A 6,914-nucleotide genomic window follows, 5' to 3' on the forward strand; every position below is an offset into this window, starting at 1 on the left:
ACTCGAGTTATTAAGTTCTAGGGGACTTTGTGCCTAGTGACCTAAGGCTTGTATAGTCTGGGATCTGCTAACCTAACGCTCGCTACATGGGTATTATTCTATAAGTCTTTTGGGACCTCATTCATTGCACGGTCAAATAAGCATTTGTGTTTGATGTGTTTCATTAAAATAGCATGAATCCTTGTATAACTCTCGTAAAATTGAGGTGTTGTGCATCATTATGTGTTTAACGTTCATTCTATTTATAAACTTGTGATTATTTTGGCAAAAAATGGGATATGATTATTGATATAGTATTGGGAGTATATATGTTAAGCATCGCACGCATATTTCTGGTTTGTAAGTTGGTTTATGGGATTTAGTTGAACTCTGTTTTGAGTAATTGCATTCTTAGCGACATTTGCTCATTGATTATTACGATTATTCCGAGGGGATCATTGCATTGTCATTTAGTTGCATATTCATATTAGTTACAGTCATGCATTCGTTGTGTTTGTATCGTTGAGTCTGATTATGCTTGAGGAAAAGCATCGATTTAAGTTTGGGGGTGTGTTAAGTGGAATTTATATCCACTTGGAACGCTTCATATCCGCTTAAGGCGGTGTTCTGGACTTAAGTATTTGGTGTTTTTGATGTGTTTTGTGTTTAGTTGTTACAGGGCATTAGTCGGAGGTGGAATTGAGCTTTACAATGATTTTATGCTAATAAGAGGTCAGGAATGGAGTTGCGGAAGATCGCATAAAGATTGGAGCGCCAAAGCAAGAAATTACAGAAATTTTCCAGAGAGTAGGTGCGCCCGCACCCAAAGGAGCGCGCCCGCGCCAGTGATGTCAGGGAAGGAGCGCGCCCGCGCCATACTTCTACTGCAAAATCCTGTTTCTACTCTGATTTGAAGATTTGGAGAGTCCAGGTGATCCAGGGGCCTATTTATGACGATAAGAAGATGTTTTTAATAAGAAAGAAGCGAGGGAGAACATTACGAAGACCTAGAGAGCACACGAGACGGCTAAGGGGAAGAAGATTTAGTTTCATACTTTTATATTCTTCAATTTAGGCGATACTTTTGGATGCTTGTTTTTTGATTTGTTCTAAACCCTAGTACCTATATATTATCTCGTAGTATTTTGAACTTATTTAGTATCATGGTTTCATTGGAACCCATGGTGACGATGTGTTCGGTCATGAACTAATCATTTTCATGGAGTTCTAGCTGATTTATTTATGGATTTCAATAGTTGATTATTCTAAATCTTTAATGTATGGTGATTTATGATTTCCTAGTTTGGTTGTGCTTATTCGTTTTTGATGTGTAGCTAACATCTAAGATTGTTTGTTAATCTCTATTGAAGAGACAGTGAATATAGAGGTTTAGAACTTTCCATGCTAGCATAGGTTTATGTATGAATTGACATGCATGATTCGTACTATAATTTTAACCATCTTACACACCCTATGTAATCACAATAGACAACTTGGTCTTAAACCATTATGTTTTCAAATTCTATAGACATATAGGGTCTAAGCATAATTGGTGTCTATTTGGCTTCTATCTTAATTGTGGATGCTTAGTAGTAGGGTATACGTATATAGAAAGATAGCGTATACTAATTTTTTGTTATATGATTAGTTATCATCATCATCGTATATTGTTGATAAAGACATAAACTTTGAATGAAGTATTTAATGAAGTTAGAATCCCATGTTTTATTCTCATATAAGTAATTCACTTTTAATCTCTTAGTTAATGCATGCTAGTATAATCTCTTAAGTAGTTAATCAACTCAAATTTGTTACTTGTCTTAGCTGTGAACGATAATCATACATTGTTGCATAAGTGCATAATCTGAATTTAACCTAAACCAGTCTATGTGGGAACGAACTTGACTTAAATCTTATACTATTTGTGATCACGTACGCTTGCGTGTATTTTCGCGTGTGTTTTAGTGCGTACAATTATCTCAACCTTTCTCCATATACTAATTCAATAATATTATTTATTTATTTTTCAAAATTATTTTATAAAATTTGACTTAATTCTATAATTATTTGTCATGATTTATAAACTTATAAATCCTTTTAGAATTTTATGAAGTAATTCTATGACATTTGTCGTGATTAATCTGATTATATTTCTATAAATATTGTAGAATGGATCCTATCAAAAAATATAACTTAGTGTATTCATATATATATATATATATATATATTAGTTAATTTAAATTAAATATATGTTGATGGTAATAAATTCGGATAAAATATATCTATTGAACTATTTAATATATTCCATCGTAAATGTATAATACTTTATTCAATTTGATTTACCCTACTTCATATTGTGTGTATATAACAAATATTATATATATGTTAATTAAAATATATATTATATAATAGTATGATACAAGGTAGCAAATGTAAAAGAAATATATAATTATAAGTTATTAGTAAGTCTTAACCATGGGTGAGAATCGTGCGGTTTGGGTGGTTTCAAGACTCAAAACCAAACCAAATATTTCGGTTTCCTAAAATTTTAATCTGAACCAAACCGTTAAGTAAATAAAATTAAACTAATTCGGTCCATATAAAACAGTTTGGTTCGGTTTAAACCATTTCACATCAATATCAAAAGGGAGCTTATATGTTCACACCCTTAATTTATAGGTGCACACCCTTTACTGAAATCGAGATCAAATTATCCTTATTGTGCATGAAAAGATGATGGAGTTAACTATGTACATAAGGGAATTTTGGTCTAAATGTCAACAAAGGGTGTGCACATATAAACGAATGTTGTGCATATATCAGCTCCATATTAAAATTTTACCACAAAATTAAACTTAAAATTGAGCTTGAAAAACAAGAATCGAAAATTTGAATTATATTATGAATTTATATTTTAACTTTTAATCATATTTTAAGTATGATGTAAAAAATACAAGAACATGACAAATAAAACTAGAGGCAATAAATCAATAAAAATGCGATTAGTAAATCTTTAATGAATAAAAATAAAAAAGAATGATTACATAATATATGCATTAAAATTAAAATCTCAATATTTTTATATAAGTCTTTATATTGATACTTTTATATGTTTAATCTTTTACTTATTTTGTACATTATAAATTACTTTTATTATTATATATTACTCACACATATATATTAATAATTTAATATAAATATTGGTTTCAGTTCGGTTAATTCGGTCGGTTTGGAGGTAAAAACTGAAAATGTACTGAAAATATTCGATTTTTTAATTTCTAAACCACTATCGAACCAAACCGTTAATAAACCGAAAATATCAGTTTGGATGGTTTGGATCGGGCGGCTTCGGTCGATTTGGAGAATTCTGGCTCATCCCTAGTCTTAATAATTGAAATACCAAATATTTATTCGTTTAAATACACACAAGCATACTTAATATGTGTTTGATTAACAACACATATGGTTTTTAGTAGTATAGTGGTTAGAGCACTTGCAAAGCAATTGTAAGACCTAGGTTCGATTCCTTCGAAAAACATCTTTTTCCAATAAATAACACATACAAAGGTAAAATAGTAATTTTAATGAGAATAAAAAATCTCATGAATTGTATCACCATATTCTCCTACTATATATAGAAGAAATGATATCTCTCTCACCTACGATGTGTTTGATGTTTAGCTTCCATCAAAGAAAATGGGGAGCGACAAATATTTATTTCAGATGTGTTTGATGTTTAGCTTCCATCAAAGCAAATGGTGAGCGATAAACATTTATTTCAGACTTTGTATTATTATATTTGATATTGAAGTCAAAACTTCTATAAATTTAAATTATAATTCATATTGATGTGTATATTATTCTAATTAATACCAAAGTCAACTAAATCTACTAATTTAATTTTTCTTCAATGATTTTTTATAACAATATTTACCATAATAAACAATTTTAATTATTATATAGATATTATAGGTATATATATCGATATTATAAAATTAATTTATCAAAATATAATCGACTAGCTAAAACAAAATGATATATACTATTTATCCTGAGATATATATTTTTCATACTCTTATAGTTTAAGTTTGTGGAAAATGTGTTGACCTTTTTTTGATTATTTAGCCAAAAAAGAAAGTCAAAAATCTTAAAAAGGTGAACAATATCGCCATCAGACTAAGAACTCGTTCATGTTCAGTAAATCAAGTTGTAGGGAAAACAGAGGTATATGAATTTATTTTATTTTATTTGATTCCTTCAAGTGAGATTAGATTTAAAATATATGCATCCGAATATGGTTGTGTTTCAGTTTTTTTTCTAAAAATTGTGCTTTGAAAAATTAATGCCTTCCTTATTATTTTTTGGTATTTTTTGTAAGGCTACTGATATAAAAATATTACCACCTCCTCATCCACTACCAGCTCCCCCACCACTTCCTCTTGATCTTACACAGTTACAAAGGCCTCCTGCAAATGAAATGCAGAAACGTAAAAAGGATGCGGAGCAAAGGCGTGTCGATGTTGATGATAATTTTGAAGGCAATAACATCCAAACTGTTGTGGATAGTATCTTTGAAATAGGTTTGTTTTAAATAATAGGTACCGGTTGATAATTGGATTTTAATTCTACTTGGAACGCTTCATTTTAAGCTTAAATTGGTGTTTTGGACTCAAGTATCTAGTATATTTGATGTGTTTTTATGTTTTTGCATTGCAGGCATTAGTTGGAGGAAGAAAGAAGTTTTTCAAGGAATTATGCTGAAAAGAGATCATAATTGGAAGTCTATGACATTCTCAAGTTAAAGAGATTCTCGTTATCTTCGTGTGGGCAGTTGAATGGCATAATTCTGACGAGCAGAACTTAAGATACGGCCAAAAGAAGAATTATCAGAAAATCACCAGAAGGCTGGTGCGCCCGCGCCCCAGAAATCATCAAACCCGCGCGCCTGCGCCCGAAAGCCACGTGCCCGCGCCCTATTTCTACCCCAGAATCCTGATTTTAGTAGATATTGAAGATTTGGAGAGTCCAGGTCCATCCAGGGCCTATATAAATCAATAAAAAGACATTTTTAATAACAAGGAGCCAAGGGAGAGCATTGAGAAGATTTATGTATGAATTGAAGATTTAAAACTTGCCATACTAACATATGTTTATGTATGAATTGACATGCAAATTCGTGGGTAATTTTAACCATCTTATTCACCCTATATAATCACGATAGATAACTTGCTCTTAAACCATTATGTTTTCAATCTTTATCGACATATAGGGACTAACATAATTGGTGTCTATTCAACGTTTATCTTAATTGTGGATGTTTGATAGTTGGGTATATGTATAATGAAAGTTAGTGAATACTAATTTCGTGTTATTTGATTAGTTGTCATCGCCATCACATGCTAGGGTTAAAGACATCAACTTTGAATGAAGTATTTAATGAAGTTAGAATCCCATGTTTATTCTCATATAAGTAATTCAATCTTTATTCTCTTAGTTAATGTTATTTAGTATAATCTCTTAGTTAAATCAAAACTCAAATTGGTACTTGTCTTAGCATTGAACGATAACCATACATTGTTGCATAAGTGCATAATATGAAATTAACCTAAACCAGTCCATGTGGGAACGAACTTGACTTTATCTTATACTACTTATGATCGCGTACACTTGTGTGTATTTTCACGTTTGAATTACAGTGAACAAGTTTTTGGTGCGGCTGCTAGGGACTCGGTGTTAAATTTAGTTTATGTGCTTGTCATCAGTGCTCGTTAAAGTTCACCGACTCGGATTATTTTCTTACAAGGTTACTTTAGTCGTGTGTTTCAGGTACTCTAGTTTTTATTGCAATGGGAGAACCAGCAGCAGATACGAAAGCTTTGATGGATTATTCTCAACCGAAAATCAATGACATTCAGTCTAGCATTATTAGAACAACCATTGCTACTAATACCTTTGAAATCAAGTCTAGCACGATTCAAATGGTACATAATTCAGTCCAGTTTGGGGGTTCTCCAACGGAAGATCCAAATATACACATCAGGGATTTCATAGAGATCTGTGACACCTTCAGGTTCAATAGTATGTCTGAGGATACAGTGAAACTGAGACTGTTCCCATACTCTATGAGGGACAAGGCTAAGAGCTGGTTACACTCTCTACCAACTATTTTGATAACTACTTGGGAATATCTTGCTCAAAAGTTTCTCACTATATTCTTCCCTATGGCAAAAATAGCTACAATTAGGAATGCTCTTACTCAGTTTGTGCAGCAATCAGAGGAATCGCTAGGTGAAGCTTGGGAGCGGTATAAGGAGATTCTTAGGAAGTATCCTCATCATGGAATGATTGACTGGATGGTGATCAATTGTTTTTATAATGGTTTGGGAGCAAAGTCAAGACCTATGCTCGATGCAGCATCAGGTGGAGCCTTATGGACTAAGAGCTATGAGGAAGTTTATGATCTAAATGAGATGATGGCCGCTAATGAATATCAGAATCCAACTCAAAGGCTACCACAAGGCAAGGTAGCATGAATTCTGGAGGTGGATACAACTACGGCTATCACTGCTCAGCTAAAGGCGTTGTCTATGAAGATCGATTCTCTGGCTAACTATGGTGTTAATCAGATAACCAGTGTTTGTGAGCTGTGTGCAGGTTCGTATGCGATGAAGCAATGCGCTATATCTAGTGAATCAGCTCAGTTTGTGAGCAACTTTCAGATATCGCAGCAACCAGTTCCAGACACTTATCATCCTGACAACTGGAATCATCCTAACTTCAGCTAGAGCAACAATCAGAATGCAATGCAACACCTGTTTCAGCAGTTTGGAAACAAGCAATTCAATCCTCCTGGTTTTCAACAACAATTTGCACCAAGACAACAACTCCAACTTCAACAACAAACTCATGGAGGTGCATGTCAATCTTCGAATGAA

The 6,914-nt window shown here is 32.6% G+C and overlaps 1 non-coding gene across 1 annotated transcript; it reads right to left on the reverse strand.

Annotated features, from left to right (window-relative positions):
* Positions 1-6,215: 6,215 nt before the first annotated feature.
* Positions 6,216-6,322, reverse strand: LOC141699547 (small nucleolar RNA R71). Its single transcript, XR_012565999.1, has one exon. It is a non-coding gene; the product is annotated as a small nucleolar RNA R71 (small nucleolar RNA).
* Between the last annotated feature and the right edge of the window lie 592 nt (positions 6,323-6,914).

The sequence above is a fragment of the Apium graveolens genome, chromosome 11 (assembly GCF_009905375.1).
Source record: "Apium graveolens cultivar Ventura chromosome 11, ASM990537v1, whole genome shotgun sequence".
NCBI lineage: Eukaryota > Viridiplantae > Streptophyta > Magnoliopsida > Apiales > Apiaceae > Apium > Apium graveolens.